Here is a 15,488-nt window from a genome sequence, read left to right on the forward strand (position 1 = left end):
CCCACCCTGTCCTCCTGAGCGGAACTGGGATCCCTGCGGTGAGTTGAATCGGGGACGGGTGTTGCTACTGTTGGAGGTATGCCCTAGAGGCAATCATAGAGATGATGATATTCCATTTGTATCCATGATTTGTATATTGTGTTCATTGAATATCCATTAAAGGCTACTTGAATTGATTTGCAATTATGTGAATTGTATGTGAAACTCTTTACTTGTATGGTTATTCTAAAGTTGTCCCTGGTCGGAGTTCATGTGAGGACACACATGAATATTAGACTACCACATGTATTAGTTGATGACTATGTTTCACAAGTCATGGACATGGAGATGTTGAACTAATAATGTGGACACATGTGGAGACATGTGTTAGGACTGACCCAACACGAGAAGTAGTTCTCTCTTTAAACAACATATACGCTTTGTCCTTAGACCTGAGATTGTCGCATGTATTCTAGATGTGGATTGACCTACTTAGGGGCTATCAAACGCTACACCGTAACAAGGTAGTTATAAAGGTAGCTTTCGGGTTTGTCAAGAAGCATGCTATGAGACATGGTCAATCAAGATGGGATTTGCCCCTCTCTGATTGAGAGTGATATCTCTGGGCCCCTCGAGTGATCGGATCCGAAAATGCATGGCCATGCTACGTACGGTTAAGAGTTAACCTACAAAGGGATTCCGAATCACAGGATCGAGAAAGAGCGGTCAGCTTGAAGCTAGACCAAATATCGTGAGGCAAAGGGAATAGCATGTATATTATGTTGTGATGGTTCGTCTGATATGATCTTCGTGTGCGTATAGGAGTTGGCACGTCTTGCTAGAGGCCGCTACCGACTATTGGGCCGAGTAGGAGTACTCGGGCCATGTCTATACGTATCCGAACCCATAGGGTCACACACTTAAGGGGCTGGAAGCCCAATTCGGATCTGTTCCGAGTTGGATTAGGTTTAGGAGTACTAATGGGCCTCGGATCCAGAGGCCCATCAGGAACCCCTATAAATAGAGGGGTGGGGGCGCCCTAGGGTTTACACCTTTTGGCTAAACAGACTTGCCGCGCCTCCCACGCCCTCGCCTGTTGCAACTCGCGGATCTAGCAATCCGGCTTGCGACGCTTCCTCCCTGCACGTGTGGATACCTTGGAGGTGTTGCGCCTGCAGCACTTGGACGAGCCATCGACGAGCCGCCGACGAGCCACGACGAGCCGACGACGAGCCGCGGCACCGGAGGCGATCTTGCTGTGCACGTGGACGAGCTGCTGAGGAGCTGCTGGACGTGATCGACTACGTACGACTACGTTGATCGACTACGTACGACTACGTGATCGTCTTCACTGCACCGACGCATATCTACATCTTCCGCACCAGTAGTGCGTCGAGTGGTAATCCCGCGATCCTTATACGGCAGTTCTTCCTGGTTATACGCGGTAGAAATTTTGATTTGCGCTAGCGTAGCCTACCTCGTATCCCAACAGTGGTATCAGAGCCGTAGCTGCTTAGTTTTGGATTCGGGATGTGTGCATATGGAGATATGCGAGTTCTCTGTTTGATCTATGTCCTGATTTCGTGCCCTTGCTGCAATGGTAGTGTAACGACATACTCCTACCGGTCGGTTTCCGCCATCGGAGTTAAGTGATACACGTAAATCCGGTTACAGTGAGGGAAGATCAATATGATTGGTCAAATCGAGATCCAGGGTCATACGCCAGGCGCATTAGATGTGCAATAGTAGATGTGATCTACTGCCGGGGTCGGGATTTTGCCGTGTGCGCATGCTTCGGTAAATCAGCCGTAACTTTTCGGTACGATCTCGGATCGGGGCGATTTCTATACGAAAATTGATCTACAGAAAAAGTTACACATGAAATTCAACCGCTTCGCCGTTTTCGGCGAAATTAGATTTCCCAAATTCGGCTTGGAAGATGGAGTTTCGGGCCTCCGAAGTTTGGAACGTTAGGACGCCTAACTCTCTTTTGCAGGATGTATGTATCTTGTGATCAGTATGGCCCCTTGTGTATGTGATGCATGTGTGTAACTCATTCGTGACCTGCGTGTCGCGCGTACGGCAACACGGCAGGAGCCATATGTGTTGTCACTTTATTGTATTTAATGGTCTGCGTACCAATCTGTGATGATCCAAGCAACTATGTAATCTTCATTACTAGATTCTTTACTAGCTATTAGGCGTAATAGCATGTTCTAGTTCTTGGAGGACTCATCACCAGGAGGATGGTGCACATGGAACATGGAGATGGAGATCACCATGGTGAACAGCTTCTATGGAGATGGAGATCACCATATGAAAACGGGCCATACTGTGTCACAACTGTGTGAATGCTATTCTGATTTATGTTTTACTTTCTGCATGCTGTGATGTTAGAAGTAGAACGATCCCTCACAAAGTTTAAGTTAGTATGCCCTCCCAACTAAAACTTGCACCATCCCATGTCTTGTACAATTAGTGGTGGGTCTATGAAATTAGGGTGCCACTAGTTTTCCTTGACTAGACGGGTTTGTGTCGGACACTTACACGCATAAGGGTTGGTTTGCTTAACAAGGTCATCTTAACGGTTAAGGACCTTGGGGCATAAAGGTTGGGCGCCGAGACATGGAGATGTCACCCAACAACAGGAGTCATATGTGATATGATTAGCAAAAGTTGCTTACCGATCTACCTCGTTTGCTAGCGGTGATGCTAAAGCTCACTAGTAGACTTGTTAGTTGTGGATCCTGAATCACTAAGTTTCAATAGAGGGATATTGATTTTAGTAGGAGTAGATTCTGTTAAAATAGTTTAATGTAATTTGCTCTATCATGGATACGTTTGTCTTAGTGTATTTTGCATTACTTTTGTTGTAGATTAAATGGCACTAGCACACACACATCGTTTGCTTTGCGTTCGGTCCTTGAGAAGGACAAGTTGAATGGAACAAACTACTCGGATTGGATCCGCAACTGAGAATTGTTCTCAGGGCTGAGAAAAAGGAAGATGTTCTAGACAACCCACTACCAGAAGAACGTGCTGAGGATGCACCTGCTGCTGCTAAGAATGCTTACAAGAAAGCATGTGATGCTAACCTCGAAGTAAGCTGCCTTATGCTTGCTTGCATGGAACCCGAGCTGCAGATGCAGTTCGAAACAAACCATGAGGCGCACGATATGATCGTGGCGCTTAGAGACATGTTCCAAACACAGGCCAGGACTGAAAGGTTCAATGTGTCTAAGGCCTTTGTTGAGAGCAAGCTAGCAGAAGGCGCAGCAGTAGGACCACACGTAATCAAGATGGTTGGTTACACTCAACGGTTGGAGAAGCTAGGCTTCCCACTGGGCCAAGAGTTGGCCACTGATTTCATTCTTTCATCTCTTCCGGCTAGCTATGGGAACTTCATCTCGAACTACCATATGCATGGGACGGAGAAGGGTCTGAATGAGCTGTGTGGTATGCTCAAGACAGCAGAGGCTGACATAAAGAAAAGCGCTAGTACCAGCCATGTGATGGCGATACAGAACAAGCCCAGCTTTAAGAAGAAGGGCAACTCTTGGAAGAAGAAGGGCAAGGCTGGAACGTCCAAGCCAAACCCACCGCCCAAGGTTAAAGCTGGACCTGGACCTGCTCCAGATAAAGAGTGCTTTTACTGTCATGAACTTGGTCACTGGAAGAGAAACTGCAAGCAGTACCTAGCTTCCTTGAAGAACGGCGGAAGTAAGAGTACTTCTACCTCAGGTACGCTTGTTGTTTATGTTATAGACAACATATTTCTCGCTGATACAGTTATTAATTCTTGGGTATTTGATACCGGATCGGTTGCTCATATTTGCAATTCGATGCAGGGAATGATAAGAAGTAGAAGCGTGGAAAGAGGAGAAGTTGATTTCCGCGTGGGCAATAATGCAAGAGTTGCTGCTTTGACCGTCGGGACGATGCAACTCCACCTCCCGTCAGGATTTATTATGGAGTTGAATAATTGTTATTTTGTTCCTAGTTTAAGTCGAAACATTTTATCTCCTTCATGTTTGATGAAGGATGGTTATTCATTTGCGAGTGAAAACAATGGTTGTGTGATCTCTAAGAATAATATGTTTATGGCTTTTGCACCCATTGTGAATGGATTGTTTGTTTTAAATCTTGATGGTTCACCTGTCTGTAATGTAAGTGCTAAAAGGCCTCGGCCTAATGATTTGAGTCCTACCTACTTGTGGCATTGTCGTTTGGGTCATATAAGTGATAAGCGCATGAAGAAGCTCCATTCTGATGGACTTCTAACTTCGTTTGATTTTGAATCATACGAGACATGCGAGGCTTGCTTGCTAGGCAAAATGACCAAGACGCCTTTCACAGGATTTCCTGAGAGAGCAGTAGACTTGTTGGAACTCGTACATAGTGATGTATGCGGACCAATGAGCACGACGGCTAGAGGAGGATTCCAATACTTCATAACTTTCACTGATGATTTTAGTAGATACGGCTATGTCTACTTGATGAGGCACAAGTCTGAAACCTTTGAAAAGTTCAAGGAATTTCAGAATGAAGTTGAAAATCAGCGTGGCAAGAAAATTAAGGCCTTACGATCTGATCGTGGAGGCGAGTATTTGAGCCACGAGTTTAGCAATCATCTAAAGAGTTGCGGAATTGTTCCACAACTTACGCCGCCTGGAACACCTCAGAGAAATGGTGTGTCCGAGCAACGTAATCGAACTTTGTTAGACATGGTTCGATCAATGATGAGCCAGTCGGACCTACCGTTGTCATTTTGGGGATACGCTCTAGAAACAGCAGCTTTCACACTTAATAGGGTACCATCTAAATCCGTAGTTAAGACACCATATGAGATGTGGACTGGAAAGGTTCCTAGTTTGTCTTTTCTAAAGATTTGGGGATGTGAAGTGTTTGTCAAGCGACTTCAGTCGGACAAGATCACACCCAAATCGGATAAGTGCATTTTCGTGGGATATCCAAAGGAAACTTTGGGATATTATTTCTACAACCGATCAGAAGGCAAAGTGTTTGTCGCTCGGAACGGGGTTTTCCTAGAGAAAGAGTTTCTCAAAGGAGAAAAGAGTGGAAAGACAGTGCATCTTGAAGAAGTTCAAGATGAGCCAATCGGGCAAGAATCAATGAGTGATGCTAACGTAGCAGAACAAGTTGAGATACCCATGGCAAGAGAAGCACCGCCACAACCACGAAGGTCGGCAAGGCTCCGCGAAATGCGGGAAATATTATTGTTGGACAATGATGAGCCTGCGACATATGCAGAAGCAATGATGGACTCAGACTTCGAAAAATGGCAGAGTGCCATGCAATCCGAAATAGAGTCCATGGGAGACAATCAAGTTTGGAACTTGGTTGACCCGCCTGATGGTGTTAAAGCCATAGAGTGCAAGTGGATCTATAAGAAGAAAAAGGACATGGATGGAAATGTTCACATCTATAAAGCACGACTTGTCGCAAAAGGTTTTCGACAAGTTCAAGGAGTTGACTACGACGAGACCTTCTCGCCCGTAGTGATGCTTAAGTCCATTCGGATTATTCTAGCTATAGCTGCATATTTCGATTATGAGATATGGCAGATGGATGTCAAGACAGCTTTCCTGAATGGAAACCTAGCTGAGGACGTGTATATGATACAGCCCGAGGGTTTTGTCGATCCGAAAAATGCTGGAAAGGTATGCAAGCTTCAGAGATCCATTTATGGATTGAAGCAAGCATCTAGGAGTTGGAACATTCGTTTTGATGAAGTGGTCAAAGGGTTTGACTTCACCAAGAACGAAGAAGAGTCTTGTGTTTACAAGAAGGTTAGTGGGAGCTCTGTAGTATTTCTAATCTTATATGTGGATGACATATTACTGATTGGAAATAACATTCCTATGCTTGAGTCCGTAAAGACTTCACTGAAAAATAGTTTTTCGATGAAGGACTTAGGGGAAGCGGCATATATTCTGGATATTAAGATCTATAGAGATAGATCGAGAAGGCTTATAGGTTTAAGCCAAGATACTTACATTGACAAAGTGTTGAAGCGGTTCAGCATGGAAGAGGCAAAGAAAGGGTTCTTGCCTATGTCACATGGCATACATCTCAGCAAGACTCAGTGTCCTTCGACTGCTGATGAGCGGGATCGCATGAGTAGAGTGCCATATGCCTCGGCTATTGGATCTATCATGTATGCAATGATAAGTACTCGCCCAGATGTTTCATATGCGCTAAGTATGACAAGCAGACACCAATCTGATCCAGGTGAGAGTCACTGGACAGCGGTGAAAACATTCTTAAGTACTTGAGAAGGACTAAAGATATGTTCCTCGTCTATGGAGGTCAGGAGGAGCTCGTTGTAACAGGTTACACCGATGCTAGTTTCCAAACCGACAGAGATGATTCAAAGTCACAATCAGGATTTGTGTTCACGCTAAATGGTGGTGCTGTTAGTTGGAAGAGTTCCAAGCAGGAGACGGTGGCCGATTCTACGACAGAAGCCGAGTACATCGCGGCTTCGGAAGCCGCGAAGGAAGGTGTTTGGATAAGGAATTTCCTTATTGAGCTTGGTGTGTTCCCGAATGCGTCCAGCCCATTGAATCTCTACTGTGATAACAATGGGGCAATTGCGCAAGCAAAGGAGCCAAGGAACCACTAGAAGAACAAACACGTAATGCGACGATTTCATCTCATTCGAGACTTCGTTAACCAGGGTGAGATCAAGATATGCAAAATACACACGGATCTGAACATTTCTGATCCGTTGACAAAACCACTCCCGCAGGCTAAGCATGATGCGCATGTAAGAGCTATGGGTATTAGGTACCTTCTAGATTGACTCTAGTGCAAGTGGGAGGCTGTTGGAGGTATGCCCTAGAGGCAATCATAGAGATGATGATATTCCATTTGTATCCATGATTTGTATATTGTGTTCATTGAATATCCATTAAAGGCTACTTGAATTGATTTGCAATTATGTGAATTGTATGTGAAACTCTTTACTTGTATGGTTATTCTAAAGTTTTCCCTGGTCGGAGTTCATGTGAGGACACACATGAATATTAGACTAGCACATGTATTAGTTGATGACTATGTTTCACATGTCATGGACATGGAGATGTTGAACTAATAATGTGGACACATGTGGAGACATGTGTTAGGACTGACCCAACACGAGAAGTAGTTCTCTCTTTAAACAACATATACGCTTTGTCCTTAGACCTGAGATTGTCGCATGTATTCTAGATGTGGATTGACCTACTTAGGGGCCATCAAACGCTACACCGTAACAGGGTAGTTATAAAGGTAGCTTTCAGGTTTGTCAAGAAGCATGCTATGAGACATGGTCAATCAAGATGGGATTTGCCCCTCTCTGATTGAGAGTGATATCTCTGGGCCCCTCGAGTGATCGGATCCGAAAATGCATGGCCATGCTACGTACGGTTAAGAGTTAACCTACAAAGGGATTCCGAATCACAGGATCGAGAAAGAGCGGTCAGCTTGAAGCTAGACCAAATATCGTGAGGCAAAGGGAATAGCATGTATATTATGTTGTGATGGTTCGTCTGATATGATCTTCGTGTGCGTATAGGAGTTGGCACGTCTTGCTAGAGGCCGCTACCGACTATTGGGCCGAGTAGGAGTACTCGGGCCATGTCTATACGTATCCGAACCCATAGGGTCACACACTTAAGGGGCTGGAAGCCCAATTCGGATCTGATCCAAGTTGGATTAGGTTTAGGAGTACTAATGGGCCTCGGATCCAGAGGCCCGTCAGGAACCCCTATAAATAGAGGGGTGGGGGCGCCCTAGGGTTTACACCTTTTGGCTAAACAGACTTGCCGCGCCTCCCACGCCCTCGCCTGTTGCAACTCGCGGATCTAGCAATCCGGCTTGCGACGCTTCCTCCCTGCACGTGTGGATACCTTGGAGGTGTTGCGCCTGCAGCACTTGGACGAGCCATCGACGAGCCGCCGACGAGCCACGACGAGCCGACGACGAGCCGCGGCACCGGAGGCGATCTTGCTGTGCACGTGGACGAGCTGCTGAGGAGCTGCTGGACGTGATCGACTACGTACGACTACGTTGATCGACTACGTACGACTACGTGATCGTCTTCACTGCACCGACGCATATCTACATCTTCCGCACCAGTAGTGCGTCGAGTGGTAATCCCGTGATCCTTATACGACAGTTCTTCCTGGTTATACGCGGTAGAAATTTTGATTTGCGCTAGCGTAGCCTACCTCGTATCCCAACAGCTACTAGATTGGCCTTGAGACTGAAATTTCCTCTTTTGTTCCCCGAGCTCTTTACGTTTACTTTCCAAACCAATGGCTTTGTCCAACAAAGTTTGGAAGTTAGGAAATGTGTGACTCTGCAGCTGATAATTGAGTGGCCCTACCAGACCATCCAGGAAACGTTCCTGTCTCTTCTCATCTGTGTCCACCTCATTGGGCGCGTAACGGGACAGCTGTGTGAACTTGTCCCGATACTCGCTAACTGTCATATTGCCTTGCTTTAAAGCTAGAAATTCCTTCTGCTTGAGCTTCATCACACCGGCTGGAATATGGTGTGTGCGAAAACTGTTTCTGAATTCTTCCCAAGTAATTGCATTGGCATTGGCGTGGGCAGTAGTGTAAGCATCCCACCAGTCAGCTGCGGCTCCTTCCAAACGTCCCGCAGCGTACAAGACTTTCTCACGGTCATTGCACTGAGTAATATCTAGCTTCTTGTTAATGACCTTCAGCCAGTCGTCAGCATCCAACGGATCCACCGAGTGTGAGTAGGTAGGAGGGTGGTGGCTCATGAATTCCCTGTGCTTGTCCCTTGGTGCCTGAGGTGCTTGGGGTGGTTGCTGATTCTGTTGAGCTTGTAGATTCTGAACAGCTGTAGTGAGGTTCTGGAGCAGTTGCATCTGGGCAGCCAAAAATGGTTCCATTGTTGAAAGTGGTAGGGATGGTGCTTGATTCTGTTGGTTAACCACGTGAGCACGCCTCGTACTTGGAATATCTTGTCCTCCTCCTGACCTGGTGTTTACCATCTGAGTGTTAGAGGAATAAATCTTGTATAAGAATGATGATTTGATAAGGTAGATAAAAGGAACAACGAACCAAGATTGAGACCCAAAGCTATTAACTTTATTTTATTAATTGATGCAGTTGTGGCCATCACTCCACAAAAACATCCCAGACATTACAAAGATCCAAAACAAGCATGTTTTCAACCAACAAACATTATTACATCGCACGTCCTCGCAGGAACGGTTCTACCGAAAGACACTGGTAGGCATCCTATAAGAAGGAAAAAAAAACCTAGTCTAGAAGACCGGTGATAGAACCAGACATGCCATAGCGAAGCCTCTTGCGGGGTGGTGAAAGAGTGGGGTAGTAGGGCTCGGCTGCCTCCTCAGGTGGTTCCTGTCCCGCAAGCTGTGCCTCAAGCTGTGCGATCCTGGCGTGAGCGTCCTGCAGCTCCTCATGTGTCTTGGCAAGCTCTGCTGTAGCTCCGTCGAGGTCGGTGTTGAGAGCAGCGGTGACTCGAGCAAGGACGTTGATGCGGTCTTCTCCAGCTTCTCCCAACGGTACAGCTGTGTCCTCAGTACCACTGACTCGGTGAGGAAGGTGTCGATAGACGGTGGTGCTCAACTCCTCCCGGTGAGCGAAGCAGAGGGCTGACAGAGCTCTCCTGGCGGCGTCGCTGACGGCTGCGGCGTAGGTGGCGTGAGGCGTAGTGGAGTCGTGCGCCCTGTAAGTCTTCAAGCCTCTGGAAGTCGCCAAACGCTCCCTGATGTGGACCTGAGTGGAGTAGTAGTCATCCATGGTGGCGTGGGTGATACGGTGATTGACGTACAGGGGCTTCACAGAGTTTTTCCAGAGTCTCTAGTACTTCCCGGAGCAGTGTGGGAAAGTATCCAGGCTCATCATCTGAAGTCTGGTAGTCACAAACTGATGTCACATCCTGCTATCCACCATCTTCATCTCCACCATTGTTGTCACCCTGGCTGTTGGTATTGTCGTTGCCACTGCTGTCATCGTTGTAATCTTCATCGTCTTCATCATCATTTTCTTCACCATCGCTATCATCCCCTGAGTCGTCCGGGTCTCCACCATCAGCAGCAGGTGCCGGAGCGAGATCAGCTGGTGCTGAAGCGTCTGATGCAGTAACAGCTGGTGCAGGAGCATCTGAAGCAGGGGCAGCTGGTGATGCTGTCGGGGTCACCAGATTCCCATCCGAGTCGACCTCCATGACACTGCCATCTTCCATCTCGACGTAGAAGTAAACCTCCTCCGGATCCTCTTCAACCTCCTCCACAGGCTGAATCGGAGTAGCTGGCTGAGCGGGGGCAATACGAACCTGGTATCCTACAGTGCTTTTGCGAGCGGTCAACCTGGTCCTGACCATCTGACAAAAGAAAGAACAGATACTCAGAAAAAAAATGAACAAATTTTAACAAGAATGAAAATAAAATAGATTTTTATGAGAAATTAAGACATTTTGAGAGCAGACATGGCTTGCTAGAAAATGAGTCCTTATTCACGTCCATTTCTATCTAGGCTTGCGTCCTACAGTCAACACAGCTCTGGTACCACTTCTGTCACACCCGGTTTCTGGATAAAACCGAATGCATCGCATATGTGTGCCAGGATCCGTTCTCACACATATGTTGACGTCATCAGTGAATACATCAAAGACAGTGCTCAAAAACGTACATAAACTAGTAGGAACTTTATTACACTCAGCGTGATAGACACGAAGGTCTTTAATCGTTCACCGATAACTTAACACGCACGCACACACAGCGCAGCTTCTCCACAGGCTTGACTGGTGGACCGCCTGCCTAGAACTCCTCGAAGTCGTCGAAGAACTCCCCGTCATCACAAGCTTCTGAACAGCGTTTGGGCAAGGGTGAGTACACTTATGGTTGGTACTCAGCAGGTGGGGGAAACATGCAAGGCTCACAAGGAATGGCTCAAGGCTTTTAAGCGGTTAGCGTTTTAATTGGTCAAATTTTTATTAGCAGCACCTAATTACTAGATGTAAGTTTATACCACCCCAATTAAGCATATAACATTAACATAACCCAAAGGTAAAGGTAACACAGATTAATCTCATCTTTAAGTTCAATTATCATGTGAGGGTCCAAGCCGCTCTTAACCGTGAGCACGGCTGATATATCAGTTTTCACTCTGCAGAGGTCGTACACTTTACCCACAACTCGTGGTCCCCCGTGTCGCCCGGGTTTGCAAAGCCCTTAAACACTTCCTTTGGTGAGTGGCTGGGGGATCCACTACGAAGCCTTTACAAAGACACGCAGATAACTGGTAGCCCGCTAGAGTTTCAGTAGCGATGCGGACCACAACCCGTTAATGAGACAGCACCTTAGCGAAGGCTACTGCTCCGGATCGTGCACCCAACACCTTCCCCCTCCTTGCCCTTTCGGTAAAGCCACCAGCTAACTACATGCCTAATTATTCGGCTAAGATCAGAGCCATGTGATGTTGTGGTTGTACTTTTTTCTTGGGTGGTTCTCCATGTTCCGATTAAAATAAGTGTTCTTGCAACTAAACATGTATAGCAACATAAATAAAGCATGATTAACATGTTTCATGATTAACACATTACCAACCCAATTTAAGCGACTAGCAAGTCTACCCAACATGATTAAACAGGTTTTCAAGGAATAAGGATTAAAACTAGGTAAGTCCTTAATAGGCATTCCCGTCAAATTTATGCACATACAAGAAATAAGTAAAGTGCTTAATCATGATATTATTGGGACAAAAAGAACATGCAGGGGAAGAAGGCCACTTGCCTTCCTCGGCAAACTGGGAGAACTCTTCTTCGAACGGTGGCTGCTCTTGGACTTGCTCCTCCGCGAACGTCACGTCGTCTACACGATCACACAAGGCAAACAAACAAAGAATAATTAAAACAGTACAACAAACATATGCAAAGGCTTACAACAAACTCCTAAATCTAACGTTCATGCAGAGACGATCGCGTGAGCGCGAGAATCGCTGAAATCGGATTTAAAACGAAGAAGATATGAGATAAACAAGTTTCAGGGGCTAAAACAGAATTAACTATATACTTCAGGGGCTAGCATGGAATTTTAGAAATATATACTGAACAGAACATGCAAAAATAGAGAAAGATAGGGTTAGATCTACAAAATGACATGGCTCGGGTTAAAATAAAAGAATGCAGGAACTTCAGGGACTTCTCTGGAAAATTTACAAGACACAAGAATTAAGAAAGAGGAATAACAGAGAGGTCAGGGACTAGATCGCAAAAACTCCATCTTCTTCCTCCAACAGGCAACCAAGCGCACAGGGGCATGGCCGACGGGGAGGGGGTCTCGCCGGCGTGGGAGGGAGGCCTCGCCGGCGGCGAGCTCGCCGGCGCGTGGGCGGCGGCGCCTCAGTGGGGGAGAGGAGGGAGAGAGGGAAGGGAAGGGGAGGGCCTCACCGGAGAAGAACAGAAGCTTCACCGGTGACAGTACGTGCGACGGCGTGGCTTGGGCGGCAGCGCGGCGGTGCGAGAGAGTGGCGGGTGAGTAGCAAAACGGAAAGGGAAACTCCGGGCGAGGTCGATGGCGACCTTTATAGGCCTCGGGGAGGAGCGGAAGGGGCTCCCGGGAGAGATCGAAGGTCGGCCGGCCATTAATGGCCTTCAAGCTTGTGCGGCCGTTTCCGGGGAGAGGAAAGGATGGGGCGACGATTTGAGGCCGGGAGTGGGGGAGGGGAGACGTCGCGAGGTCGTGGAGGGGCTCGGGAGGCCAAGGGACACCGGGAGGCGAGGGGGCCCCGGCCGACGGCGCATAGGGGCGCACGGCACCCGTGCGTCTGGCTCGTGGCGCTTCAGGTGCTGGAGGTGGAAGAAGCAGGCCGGCTGGGCCGATTTGGGCCGGTCGGTGGGGAAGAAAGGAGAGGGAGGTGGCAGCCCAAAGAGAAAAGGAGAGTTGGGCCGGCGCAAGAAAGAGAGGGGGAAAAAGGAAATTGGGCCGGCTGGTGGAAAGGGCCCATTCGGCTGAAAAAAGGAGAGGGGAGGTGGCGGCCCAAGAGAAAAGAGAAGGGGAGATGGGCCTGCGCAGGGGAAAAGAGAGGGGGAAGGAGATGGGCCGGCGGATAGGCCCATCCGGCTTGAAGAAGGAAGGAAAGGAAGAGAGGAGGGATTTCGGCCCAAGGAGAGGAAAGAGAGGTGGAGGGTTTTTGAGAATTTAAATAGAGTTGAAGTTTTCAAAATTCAATTCAAATTCTTTTGAAATTCAAAAGCAAGCATTCAAACAAAAGCCAAAATAAAAGAGAAAAGAAAAACTCTACCAAGCACTTAATTATTTCAAGTGCTCTTTAATTATTTAAAAACCGTAATTTAAATAAAGTAATTTATTTAATCCTTAGAGCACGAAAAACTAGACCGAGTTGCTTACATTATTTTCATGATGGAATTTTGGGTGTTACAGAACCGCGCAAGGGGGAGGGTGCTGATGGGCCAAGCAGTGTTGGGCTCGATAAGGTGAGAGAGAAGATGGAAGGGCTGGGTAGGGAAAAAGGCCTAACTAAGCAACACGCGCATAGATCACCTCCATCAACGCCAACACGTGAGCAAGTAATGACCCGTAGCAACGTTGCTACGGGCATTTCTGCTAGTAGTTATATAGAATGCTTAAATGTGTCATAGTCCATAGATCAAGTGCTTCATTGAAAAGACAAAAATAGTTTAAATTCGTCATCCAGTTAGAGAATCAATACCTAGAGCTGACGTCGGCTAATGTCGCCTACCTACCACTTGCACCATGGACCAATGTTATCTACTAAAAAGGACTGATTTTAGATTTACTGATTGAACAAAAGTGTAATGAAACTGATTGTACATTATATTTATGCATTTATCTATAGGACGCAAATCCTTCTAATCATGGGAAGAACCATGAGGCCTTTGATTGATCACTGATGTGCAAGTCACCCAGTGAAATAGAATGGATAGTGTTGCTGCTCATATCATACACGCCACAGGTACGTGGCTCGTTAGATGGCCAAACGCGCGAAAACTTAAAACCGTCTTCATCGGTGAAATATATCTTGTTCCCTCGCAGATAGTCGCAGTGACGGTGACTAGATGCGCTGATGGCCTTGGAGGAGTTTGAGCTGACGAAGAGCACCTGATCATCCAAGCTTTTCACTTCTAGCCATTGAGACATCTCAAAATCTGCCTCAAACACCTTCAGTGTCATCTGTTTTGTGGAGTCCTCAGAACTGTAATAATCCAGAGGAACGATCCACCGTACCATCAGCAACTTCTCAGCACGAGAGATAACAAGGTAGCATGTCCTGACGCAGATCAGAGTTGCATAAGATCCATCCAGCGTATACTTCAACGGGGGTGGTGCCTGAATCACTTGTTCGACTCGAGAAACCCTCAGCTCACCATTGTCACTGTCCTCGGTAACCTCGTGAACAAAGAGGTTCCCTTCTTGGGTGACGGTGAAGAGCTTCCCCTTGTAGAAGGCCATGTCATGGTACCAATGGCCGTTGCACAGGCCTGTCGACCACGAAGACATGCCCGGCCGGCAGCATACTACCACGCATGGGTGGCGGTGCTTGTAGTTAACCATGGCGACGATAAGGTCGCTCGAGCACACGATGACCTTGCTGATGAAGAACCTGGTGGACCTGGAGCCGGAACGTGTGTTGCCTGAGCCATCTGGGTTGAGATCGACGGGCTCCCTGCAATGGCCGGGGAGCCGCTTGGTGGTTCCGAGCACCGGGTTCTCGAGGAAGTGGCGGCGGCTTGGCCTGCGCCCTGCTTGCTCGAACAGCATCCAGCAGCCGAAAGAGCCGGCGCACAGGTCGTGCTTCCTGAAGCGGAAGGAGTGCCGCTCGCCGTCGGGGAGGCTCCGGAAGGTGCCGTCGCGGAAGCTGAGCCACGGGAGCACCCGAGGCAATCTGGGCGACGAATACCTGATCGCGACGTGGAGCCAGTGGCGGCAGACGGAGGCGAAGCGCATGCGGTCGGCGAGGGAAGACAGGCGGCGGAGGACGAGGTCCGCGAGCTCCGGCGGGAGGGAAGACCAGCCCGGCGAGCTCGCCGGAGAAGCCTTGCTCAGCCAGGCGCCCATGGCCGTTGCGCCGGCTTCGGAAAGTCTGGTCTGGTCCGGTCAATGGCAATCGTAACGTGTACAATTGCGTGTTGGCAATAATCTAGTCCGTTTGTTCATGGCAAACCGTGTTCGGTTCTTTATCCCAAGAAAACCGGCCGCCACTGCTCTTGAGAGTTGAGGTCCGATTCGATCTGCTTGGCCACGGCGTGTGCGAGAGTGAGTTTCCTACGAGTTTGCAAACATTTATACTTTTTATTAGAGATGGGGCTCGGTGAGGGAACCGCGCGCAAGGGGGAGAGTGCTGATGGGCCAAGCAGTGTTGGGCTCGATGAGGTGAGAGAGAAGATGGAAGGGCTGGGTAGGGAAAAAGGCCCAACTAAGGAACATAAAAGAGGAAAAAGAAAAGGGACTCGGAGAT

Source organism: Setaria italica, chromosome IV (genome assembly GCF_000263155.2).
Source record: "Setaria italica strain Yugu1 chromosome IV, Setaria_italica_v2.0, whole genome shotgun sequence".
NCBI lineage: Eukaryota > Viridiplantae > Streptophyta > Magnoliopsida > Poales > Poaceae > Setaria > Setaria italica.